The sequence below is a fragment of the Henckelia pumila genome, chromosome 1, assembly GCF_033568475.1.
Source record: "Henckelia pumila isolate YLH828 chromosome 1, ASM3356847v2, whole genome shotgun sequence".
NCBI classification, from domain to species: Eukaryota; Viridiplantae; Streptophyta; class Magnoliopsida; order Lamiales; family Gesneriaceae; genus Henckelia; species Henckelia pumila.
The window spans coordinates 138,101,468-138,114,051 of NC_133120.1; the positions used below are offsets into that span (position 1 = coordinate 138,101,468).

The following is a 12,584-nucleotide window of genomic DNA, read 5'->3' on the forward strand; positions in this document are numbered from 1 at the left end:
TCATATGTTGCAGAAATTAAAATCCATTATGCAAAAATAATTGAAAAAAATAAATAAATAACGATACTCAATATTCACATATCAGAGAAAAAAACTTGTCGTTTTGTTTTATTTTGATTAGGTATATTTTTATTTCGATATCAACGCCAAATAAATAGTATTTGATTGATTTAGTGACTTGAGATGAAAAAAATGATTAAAATCAAAAAAAAAAAATCCAAACTTATTGGACTAAGCCCAATCTTCGAAAAATTATAAGACTGCAACAAAAAACATACCAATTTATTGGACTAAAATTACAATTATCCCAACAAAAGATTAATATAACGAGAGAAAAGTCTCGAGAGAGAATAGAGGAATATCGATAGATTGAGTGAAGAAGTCTGTGTTGAAACTCCATTATTGTACTCGTTTCATTTAAATAAAAGTTTTGTTGCCTTCCCGTAGATGTAGGCTTTCATAGCCAAACGACGTAAATAGTTTCTCTTTTTGAATGTCTTTTAACTTTTTTGTCAAATTGTTTGAGAGAATTCTTGTTACAGTTATCATCTGTATTGGTGAGTGAAAGTTCAACAAAAGTGTTATAGAATTACTCAACTTTCGAGTTTGATCAGGATCATAGATTTAATTGATCAACCATACAAAAATTTACAATTGGATCCACCATGGGAATCGAGCTATGAGATGGGATCAATGAAATAGGATATTGATTTTGGATTCTGGAGAATCAATCTGAGAGCAAAGATGATAGATCTTGTGGTGCGAAGATGGAAGACGGATCATCAGGGACAGAAAAAGAGAAATTAAGTGCAGGCTGATATTATGGAGAAAACACAAAGTGGAATTATACTATACCTCGGAGATAAACCACTGAGAAGTATCAAAGGAAAAAAAAAAAAGAAAAAAAAGAAAAAGCAACAGCCATGTGGCTTAAACTTGAAAATATATATATGGCCAAGTTTTTGCCGAATCGTTTCAAAATGAAACGTCTATATTCATTCGAGAGGACAAAAATCTAATAGACCAAATCGATGAATCCATCAAGATCTTGGATAATCTAGAGAATATCGAAGTCAAATTAGAGAAGGAAGACAAGACACTGAGTTTGCTTAATGCTCTTCCAATGTCTTATGAAAATGGTAGCATAGTCGTGTCACGCTCAAATTAACCCATTCAAATCAAATAAATAAATATGTATTAGCGAGAGTAGATATCGTTCTCACAAGAAGGATTGAAATTTATTGTGCTATTAATAAAAAATACTAAAAACAAATAAAAAGGGGTTTTAGTTTTTCAAATTAACTTTTAAAAATTCATGAAATAAATAAATACTAAATCTAAAATTCAAACTAACTAGCATGCAAGATTAAAATTAAGTTTACTAGCAATCAATTAACACAAGTCTTGATATCGGTCGACTAAGATCTTGAAGTTTATTTACTCGATCATCGATTCTCTAAAAATAATCAATTCATATTTGAATATTCACCATTGAAATATTAATTTATATCTCACCTTAATTTTAATTTAAACAGAAGCAAGCGTTCTATTGTTAACCCTTACCAATGAATCAACCAAAATACAAGTGATTAAGGTTTAAACTTAAGGTAACATTAAAAATAGTGAGATTGATGAAGCCAAACAACACAAACACAAGCGGTGTATTTAATCTAGTCAAGAGATATTCCTACGAATTAATAAATTCAAAAGAAGAAATTATCAATCGCAGTTGCTTCATAAATTAGAGGGATCAAACAATTACGGATTCGATATCTAATTTTGCTTTAGATTGTATGAGAAAATATCTAGGTGATCAAGCCAATATTCAAACACACAAGCATGATAATCAAATTCAAACAGCACTCACTACAAGAAATATAGCTTTTCGCAGCGCGACATTAACGGCGCACAATTAAAGCACGTTGTTGATGTTATTATTGACAACACACACATTTGTGGGCGCTGTTAATACATTCATATCTTATATACATAGTAGTTTTAACGGCGTGCTTAATAGTTGCACGCCGTTAAAACTTTTATAATCAGTGTGCTGCTAATATTGTGAAGAAAACAGTAGTTTCAATTAGGGGTGATAAATTTTATATAAATCTCGACTCGTCCCGATTTCCGACCCGTTTCTGTCCCGAACTTTTTCCGACCCGAGTGGTCGGGATTTTTTTCGACCCGATCAATTTCGGGATTGGGATCGGGATAGACAACTCTTTCCGACCCGACCTGAATATAAAAATAATATTTTTTAATTAAAAAAAATAAATTTTTTTAATTTTATGTTTTAATATTAATGTTTTATAATTATATACCATATAATTTTTTTACATTTATCTTTTTTAATATTAACATTGAGTTATAAATTTTTATTTTGTTTTTTTTATTATTATGAATAATTATATATTTTTTTATTAATCAAGTAGTTGTTTTAGTTTATTTGTAATGTATTAAAAAAATGTTTTAGTTTTTTAATGATTATATATAAAGAAATTTTAATTTATTTGTAATGTATTAAGAAATTGTTTGATTTTTTCATAAATTTTTTTTAAAAAATATTTATATAGATTTTTTTTTTAAAAAAATGTTATTCGGGATTACCCTCTCCGGACCCGATGGGATCCCGAACATGATTACCCTCTCCGGACCCGATGGGATCCCGAATGTTCGGGATCCCGATTTTTTTTCTCCCGATCCCGCACCCGAGAAGTGTCGGGACCCGAATGTTCGAGAACATTCGGGTCCCGACACTTCTCGGGTGCGGGATCGGGAGAAAAAAAATATCCCAATTTCTATCGGGACGAAAATCGGGTAAGGGGGTTACGGGACGAGTCCCGACCCGATTCCACTCCTAGTTTCAATGGCTTGCAAAAAGGTCTCTTTTAAATCTCTTATCAAACAGCGTGCAATTTGCGCACTGTGAATAGTTTTAGTCTACAGTAAATTTTCACTGGCCACGTTCTAAAGCAAGCGCCAAATCCCAAAATATCATTCTATCCCCTAACATTTGATGCAATAAAACGGGTGAGACTGCCCACAGGGGCATAGGCGAGTTGGTAAGGCCTGAGATGATGTGGGAAGAAATTTTCCAGCGTTGCGGGTTCGATCCTCGTGTGGAGCATATTCCTCATTGCAATATTTGAGGTATGCTCTGGGGGTTGGACCATGTTGTTCCCTCTCGTCCCTGTCTACTCGTGTATATCCCTCGATTTAACCTCGCATGAGCCAATAAGCTTTTGACTAATGTGAAATGGAAGAGAAATAAAACGAATGAGACTATATTGTACCTGGAGTTCTTCCACATGTTTTCATGTAGGGTCTCATGATCCAAGGGCTTAGGTCCGGTGTGTAGCGTAGTCTCTCCCCGATAAAACGATTCCCCTTAAATCCATAAACCCCCCATTTTGATCCGCTTGGTTCCAAAACCCCTTCACGAGTATCTCCATCTCCCGACCTTCAACTGTGAGATTTTCCTTCTCGCATATTGATGACGCTTTGGACCAGGTTTTCGATACGCTCCGAGATTTCACCAAGGATATCGTTCGCCTTGTTAAGCTATGCCACAAGCACGTTCGCAAAAGTTCGATTTCTTTAGGAACTTTGAATCTTTGATCGCTATTTTTTTTGGTAATTGTGAGTGATTAGTGGTTTAATTGATTTGTGCGTGTAGAATTCCCAAAGGTAGCGACTCGTACGGCGATTGGGTTTATGGTTATGGGATTCGTAGGCTTTTTCATTAAATTGATCTTCATTCCTATCAACAACATCATCGTTAGTGCTTTTTAATGCTTCGATCGCATCGAATATGTGCCTATTTTTCTGATCTACGTGATGTCATTGTTTATTATATTTCTACCACAAAAGTTATTGGGTTTAAATCTGTGTGATTTTAGAGATCTGTTCCTTCGTTGATTTCGAAATTCCTTTATCAATTGAAAATTTTCATTTGCAAATTATGAGGGAGGCATCAACCGAGGAATAAACTAATAAAAGTTTCTGAAAGGAAAAAATTAACCAAATTTGAAAAAAGTAAGCTCTGCATTCTCTCTGATTTTGCTCAAAAATAGAATGTCACCCCGGTATTTGAACACCTTCTTCAATGTATGTGAATTCTAGTTGATTTACGGGATCTCTGTTTCTCAATCAACACCTGTGGCTCTCTGAGTCATCCTTAATTCTTGGAAACTTAGCGGAAAACTAATTGATGTTACTGAGGGAAAAACATACTAAATCATAATGAACAAGTTGGTCTACGCTCGTGTCTGTCTTCGGGATTATAATGCCATTGAAACAAATATTTATCATAAACGCTGGAGTAAATATAATATATTCATGGATTTTTCTTCTATGTGATTTTAAAATAACACTCGCAACTTGGGTTAAGCTCACTAATTAGGCTTACATCCTGAACTTGGTCCTTAGATCGTTTTGGGTTTATTGTAACTGGACTATAAAAGTTGTTAACTGTATGAAGGGGGCTTTTCTTCTCATGTTAAGCTCACTAATTAGGCTTACATCCTGAACTTGGTCCTTAGATCGTTTTGGGTTTATTGTAACTGGACTATAAAAGTTGTTAACTGTATGAAGGGGGCTTTTCTTCTCATGTTTTGTTTATCTTCTATTTTATTTCCTCAATTTCTTGACACTTTGGTGGTTCAATGACTTTTCAGGTTTTTGAAAGCAAGAAAATTCGATCTTGAAAAGGCAAAGCTCATGTGGGCTGATATGATTCAGTTGAGGAAAGAATTTGGTACAGACACTCTTTTGGAGGTAAACTGGTTTAATAGTTTTACTCATTTCAGTAAGCAAAATCATTTTATTTATGGGTGTACTTTGGATCCCAGTTTTAATTTGATTTTTAACTTGTTTTTTCAATCAAATTGTTTTTGCATTAGGATTTTGAATTTAAAGAATTTGACAAAGTTTTAATGTATTACCCTCACGGCTATCATGGAGTTGATAAATAAGGCAGACCATCATATATTGAGAGACTTGGAAAAGTGGACCCCAACAAACTCATGCAAGTTACCACCATGGACCGTTACATAAAATATCATGTGCGAGAATTTGAGAGAAGCTTTGCCATTAAGTTTCCAGCTTGCACCATTGCCGCAAAATGGCATATTGATTCGAGTACAATGATTTTGGATGTTCACGGTGTGGTATGTTTTATGGTTTTTGTCTTTTATGACTAACTATTATGATAGGCAATTCTGATATTATTTTGTTAGTTTGGCAAACTACGAAATATTCTCCCTCTGCTCTATGTTCGAGATTGTTTCTTAGGGTATTAAAATTTTTTATTAAGAATGCACGAGACCTCATTACCCTGCTACAGAAGATTGATGGTATTAACTATCCTGAAGTAATATTCTTAACTTGTTTAATGTTTAGTTCATTATCTTATTTGTAGTTATGAAGAAAAATAAATGGTATGCTTTTTAATTGCCGACACTCCGTCAAATGTTTATCATGAATGCTGGTACAAGCTTTAGACTATTATGGAACATAGTAAAAAATTTTATAGATCCCAAGACCACCACTAAGATTCATGTGTGTTGCTTTTCAGATCATCAATAAGCAATGTTCTTTAACTGACTACAATAATCATCATAAATTGCATTTTCTGTTTTTTCTTGTATCTGTTGTAGTTGCTTGGAAAACAAATACCAGAACAAGTTGCTTGAAATCATAGATGCTAGGCTAAGTGGTGGAAATCATTGTTGTTGAATATGAAAAAATCTTCTTCTTGAAAAATCATTATTGAAGTTGCTAATGAAATTTTTGCTTATTTTATGCACTTGTGCAGCGAACTGCCTGAATTTTTTGGAGGGACGTGTTCTTGTGCATAACAACGGCCTTGTCTTTGCTCTGGTAAAGGGCCATGGAAAAATCCAGAGATACTAAAGGTCCGAGGCTCCCAGATTCCCTAGACATTTTTATTGTGATTCTTGTTTTATTTATGTTAACGTGTGTGTGTTCATATAAATGTGCTGGCAGATGCATTTCTTTTCCCATAAAACTTGTAGTTATTGTATTTTCTTCGATTTTTCCTTGGTTTTTGAAACTTGTATGTTTGTTTTATTTTAATATGCAGGTTTATAGTGTTGGTGGTATCGGTCTTGGCCCTTGGGAATGATATTGGCCAAAAAAGTAGTAATTTCAATAGTTTTAGCCAAAATCAAGTTGCAACCTAGGTAACTATCTTCAAATTATGTTTTAAATATAAACCAAATTTTTTTATTAAAGTACACACGGTAGAATTAATACTTTATATCGTTTTTATGCTGTCAAATTGGAAGAATGTTAATAATGGAGATATTTCTAAAAATACTAAATGTAAGTTGCTTCATTGGTGTGGTGACAGAGTTGTTGCAGAAGGGTGAATAACATCTACAGATCCAACATTAAAAGTGCATCTTGTTCCTCTCGGTGGATCCTGTTGGAAAGTTTGGGTTGGTAGAGCCTTGTGGAGCAGGTAGACCTAATTCGACCGAATTCTGAAATGATTTTTCTTGATGATGGAGTACTAGTAGCATGGTTTTCTAAATTTATCATTTTGTGTGACTGATACAGATCGTATTGAACATTTTTGAATTATTTTTATGTTATTTTATTATTTTTCTTTAAGTGGTGATAATGGTTGGATGAAGTGTGATGATTTGTTTAAAATTTGATTTCAGTGTTTCAGCGGTTAATAGGCTTAATTAATTACAATTCACATTGGGAGCTAAATTTTTTTTCATACAAACACTGTAATAACAACAAAATTTTTATGCCGCAAAAAATCTTATCAGCAATGTACAATGCGCACTGAAAAACATTAATATAAACACCTTAGCAACAATGTGTAATGCACACCATTAATAATATCAACGACAGCGTGTGGTGCAGGTTCCGAATAGTGCCTCACTTTTGACGGCATGCGGTACACGCCGTTATTAAATTTAACGACGGCGTGCAGCACACGCTACAGATATTATCTTTCTTTCAACGGCATGCGGTGTACGTCGTTATTAAATTTAATGAAGGTGTGCAGCGCACGCTGCAAATAGTGCTTCGCTTTTGACGACATGCGGTGCACGCCGTTAATAAAGTTAACGATGACGTGCACCTCACGCCGCAGATAGTGCCTCACTTTCGACGGCACGCGATGCACGCAGTTAATAAAGTTAACGGCGGCGTGCACTGCACACCGCGTAAAGTGCTTCACTTTCAACGACTTGTAACTTCGTAGCGTGCACTGTTATCCACGACGCACATCGCACGCCGTGAAAAGTCCTTTTCTTGTAGTGGATCTTGATATTCAAACCGAAATCAAACAATAAAATTACCAAAATCTCACGAAAAAAATAAAACTTCAATGATTCTTCTTTCTCAACTAAGAATTCAAACTTAATCGGACCGCGCGGGGCCATGAAAAACTAACAAGAAAAATTGAAGAACAAAAAGAATATAAGCACAAAGAAAAAGAAACCTAGCCGCCAAGATGTGTTCCACACGTTCTCTGCATCCAAAACTGATTATTTCGTGTATTTTTATCTATAAATAAATACCTAGAGTCATCCCAATCTTTCCTTCCTTTTAAAAACAGATTTTCCTTATCGCCGGCGCGCTCGAGCGCGCCCCTCATCTGTCCAAGAAATTTTCCTACGCATAGACATGCTCGGGCGCATCATTTGGCCGCTCGAGCGCGCTATAGTTCTGTCCCGAGTCTATTTTTTCCACCCAGGCACGCTCGAGCGCAAGATACTTCTGTCCAACTTCAAAATATTTCACTTTGCACGCTTGAGTGCAAGATTTGACGGCTCAAGCACAACACTTTTCTGTTTCCTTGTATTTTTCTCCTCTTTTTCTCCTCTTTTGCTCAATTTCTTCCCTTTCTCCTATATCAAGTCGCAAAAACTGATTAGGAACTATAAAATCAATTTAATCACTACAAATTCACCTACAAATTAACTCAAGTAAATTTAGAAAAATATCATCACATCAAATTCTCTCATACTTAAAACTTTTTTTCTCCCCAAAGCCGCCAAATATGGCGGGGGTTTAGGCGAACCTCTACCCGTTTCCTCAATACTTAAATCTTGCTCGTTCTCGAGCAACACAAAATTAAAAATAAGTTCCGAACTCATACTTCGTAATGCAAGACAACCATGATATACACTTGTACCTCAGCAATTAACTCAATGCATGATCAAGAAAGACGTTAAAATGCTAACAACGAAACAAGTTCAATACCCAGATATTTCAATTAGTTATAGCCACGAAAGAGTGTGTGTGTGTATGGTCATCGACAAGTGTCATGCACATTTAACAGATCCATTCAATGCAAAACCTTACAACAACTCAAGTTTCACACCAATATACGCATAAACTCACTTGTATACACTTCTCCATTATCTTAGCCACTTGCAAACACAAATCAAGTAGGACTTCCTTAGCTTGTAATGGGGCCTCTGTGGGGGCTCGGGTTGCTAATCAAATCTTAGGGCAAATAATAGTTGAAGATAACTTAACTCAAGTTTAATTAACCAAGAATTTTTTTTTATTCAAAATGGGGTGCGCTCTGGCACCTCTTTTCGCCGCTCGATCACGGACAAAACACCCAACTCTCGGGTTGGGGCCGCCCTTGGGCGCAAGAAAATGCAGCTCGAGCACTTCCTGGAGCAGATTTCTGCTCTGTTTTTGCAACTCATTTTCTGATCTTCTATCTCCTTTAATACATGCTCTTTTAAGTCTAAAACATGCACATACATATATATCAAGTTCCTAGCATATTCCCATGCCTTTATTACATCGATCTAGTAGCTTAAAGTACAGAAAAGAGAAAAACTAAAAAAGTTATTCAACATACTCTTTAACTTGTAACAAGTCTCTTGACTTCTAAAATACTTGACAAGGTTTATGATAAGTAACTTCTGCTACAACCCTAGTTCCACATGCTAAAACTCTCTCTCGAGTTACCCATGTCGTCTCTGACTAGCTCCTGCCCCATCTGTTGCCATGCAAACATACAAAATAAGACAACAGTCGGATAACTCTGGTGAAAACATATTTCTCAGTATAAGCGAGACAAACATGCGATAAAAATAGCATATCAATTCTGAATCTAAAGTAAAAGCAAATCAAGATCTGTAAACTGAATCAATCATCAAGATTCGTATCCGATCCCGACATCAAGATTCATATCCGATCTTGCTATTCAAGATTCATATCTGATCTTGACTTGGATATATTCGTTCTTCGTAATTCGTATCCAGCACGACATCAAAGGTAAGTGAATTATAAATCAAATATCCATTTACCTGAGATGGATTAAGCAATTCAAGTTCAAGTTCAAGAACATATATCTAAACAAGTATGTGATTTTTCCGGGATAACTCAAGAATCATTATTCTCGAGTTTCAAATCCCTTATGATCGATGTCATCTTATACCTTTCTTTTTCTTGGTTTTCAAAGTTCCTCAAATCTGCTAAGCTGCACAACAAAAGCTCAATCAAAAATCTTCTCAACTCATCTCAATCTTGCAAGCTAATTTACAATCAAACCTTGAGTTATACTATCCTGGTTCGAATCTAAAATTCTCGAAGTCGATGTACCTTGGTTCAATATGGAAATATGACATAAATAATCTAAGAACATTAACAAGAACTCAATCAATGTCCAGCTCAATAAAGATATCACAAGTCTAGCCATTTTCGAACCGGCGGCGTAACGACAATAAAATCGGTAACCGAAACTGAAATATATAAAATCTATCAATCATATCTACCTCAAATACACCTCATACCAGCAAGATATCAACAAACCAGCATAATCAAAAGTGCAAGAACTCGAACCAATTCTGAAATTTCATAACAAATTCATACGACATCCAATCTTCGATACGATTTCGATATCATAAGACATATCAATTCAAGAACATAAATATATAAAACAATTCTGAGTTCTTCAACATCTCATTTTCAAAATATTTTGGAAACATCAGAATACTTACATCAAATTCAAAGCTCTTCTTGCAAGGATTGCGGAACTATGCTCGAAATTGAATTAGGTCGGACGGATCTTGAGTTATGATGAATTGAAGATGAAGAATTTGGCTTAGGAACTAAAGTCTCGATGGTTGCTATTGAACAATCTGAATTCTGAAGATAATTATATGAATATACACGCATATAAGATAATCAAGAAAGTGTCCCCCACTAAAATTCAATATTTGCGATTTGGCCTGTGAAATATTCACTAAATGCAATTCAGTACTCGGTCAATATTTTTAATTCAATTTCAATCCCAAATAATTTAAGAATATTAGAATTCAAATATAAACTTCAAAATTCCCAAATTAAATATTCTTGGTATTGGCTTATGAAAGAAAAGTAATGATATAACAAATAAGAGAGTACGAAAATATGAACAATGCAAACTTCTCTTTTCCTTTCTTTTTTTTTTTTTCTTTCATACCTTGACATATTTTTTTCTTGTTCCATTGGAAGACATATTTTTTCTTTCTTTTTTTCAAGGTAGATATTACTCCTTTCTTTCACTTTTTTTTTTATGCACTGAATTCCTTGATAATGAACTCAACAATAGATAGACTACAGTAATTACAATGTATATAATACAACACATCATATTGCCTTCAAAGGTATTTATTAAAATATCATATTTAGGCTCATTAGGGAGGTTGATAGGCTAACCAAAGGATGTTGAATGAGGTCTAAAATATGTCACTCATGTAGGGGATCGGTTACCTCATGCCCAGAAATGCAGCTGAAGTTTAAAATTTTTAATATAAACACCGTGCACTTGTGTAGCATTCAAAAATCATCAAACATCCATAGGGTGTTTAAGAAGATTTGACCTATCAATCTCAAAAGATTGATTTATGGCTCCAATCAAGTTGTGAACAACTTAGCTCTTGAAATGGTAGACACAATCTACAAGCTTCCAAGAAAACACCTTGCTCAAAAATGGATCCAACCCTTCAAGGATGCACCTTGTTCGAAAATAGCTCCTCTTCGAATTAGGTCCACGAATAGTCGAACTAGATCCACTCTAAATATGCACTAGAATATTTAGAGCATTTTTCATTGAGATTTTTCTTGCCTTTTCTCCCAAAAATGAAAGACAAAATATTGGATAATAATTTTTTGTGTAGGGGACGACCCCTTGCAATATTTTTGTGGAGAAGGGATATTGATAATTATCATAATCATGGTCAAAGATAAGATAAATATGCAATTAAACCATGCATGGAAAATTGCATCCAACCTTTAATCTTTCATATTCCCTCTCACATATATTATGTATATATATCAAATATATATACATAACACTTGAACTTAATATTTAATTAATTATTAAAATCAAACTCATTTAAGTTTAATCAATTAATTAAATCTAATTTGAACTCATTCAAGCGCACTAGTAAAATAATTATTCAACACTATTTTTATTTTGGGCTCTACAAGACCCAATTGTGTCTAATTAATCCAACACTTGAATTAATTTAATTATTTAGACTATATAAAGTCAACTAGTGTTAAATTAATTTAACCCTTGAATTAATTTAATTAAGTTCATAATAATAATTTTGAAAATCACCATTTTTAAAAAACTAATTATTTATTCAAGTCAACTTTTAATATTGAAACACATTCACAAATTAAAAGTTACTTTCCCTCTTATTCTCCATTAGAAGTCATACTTCTAAGTTATTTTACTTATAAACTCTTTTATAAGTTGTTCAACATATTGAAAATTTTTTAATCTCAACGGGATCTTAAAAGCTAGTACTTGTGTGACTTTCAATGGTTCATTGATACAAATAGCAGTGGGTTCACATCTTCATGTGATTCAGGATCAACAAGTCCTTTATATGAGCATACATTGTATAGCTCCATTCTTATTAATCAACTTCTTGATAATAAGAACGTCAGAAAACTCAAGTCTGATGGTACCCAACCAGTCATGTTAAACGTCTAGCAGCATCACTTACATGACTCCCTAGGTATCAAATGATAGTGCCTGCAAGAACCAATCAATTATGGTTAGCGTAGAGTACGGTCCCTTCAACTCATATATCCCGACCGATTCGACAACCATTGGTTTATCGAGAGTTGTCAATGAATCGATAACTATGTGTCATGCCGTAGTTGCATTGAAGGTGTAATTCAAGAAACCCCTTTCTTAATTACCTCCTACTGTGATAAGAGATTTCAAGCTATATATCCATTAGATCACATAGGATATCCATACCCGAAGGTAAGCGGTGAATCCCCAACTACAATGCATTTACTCCTATATGTTTCGCCACAACACCTAACCTTGACACCTGATGACGCAAGTTGAGTTGGTAAACAAGTCAAAGTGAAGTTCTAGCATATAGAATTTCCATGTTGTACCGAGTCATAAGGACTAATGGTATACAATCATAAACTAGGAGATTTCCACTCGATAAATGAAAACCACTTGGAAAGTTTTTTAGGGAGGGTTGTTCAATGCACTCTACAAGGAGCACCTATTTGCATGCTTGGACATCACCATGTCCCCTACCAATGAAACGTGGTACTCA

At 34.4% G+C, this 12,584-nt stretch overlaps 1 long non-coding RNA gene across 4 annotated transcripts; it reads left to right on the plus strand.

The window, feature by feature from the left end:
* The first annotated feature begins 3,332 nt into the window (after positions 1-3,332).
* Positions 3,333-6,691, plus strand: LOC140875136 (uncharacterized). Of its 4 annotated transcripts, none has more exons than XR_012148354.1 (6): positions 3,333-3,586; positions 4,677-4,776; positions 4,902-5,168; positions 5,816-5,915; positions 6,104-6,203; positions 6,374-6,691. It is a non-coding gene; the product is annotated as an uncharacterized lncRNA (long non-coding RNA). The 4 variants fall into 4 exon arrangements; XR_012148356.1 differs by having other exon boundaries at positions 6,385-6,691; XR_012148355.1 differs by having other exon boundaries at positions 3,333-3,633; positions 6,104-6,691.
* The last annotated feature ends 5,893 nt before the right edge of the window (positions 6,692-12,584 follow it).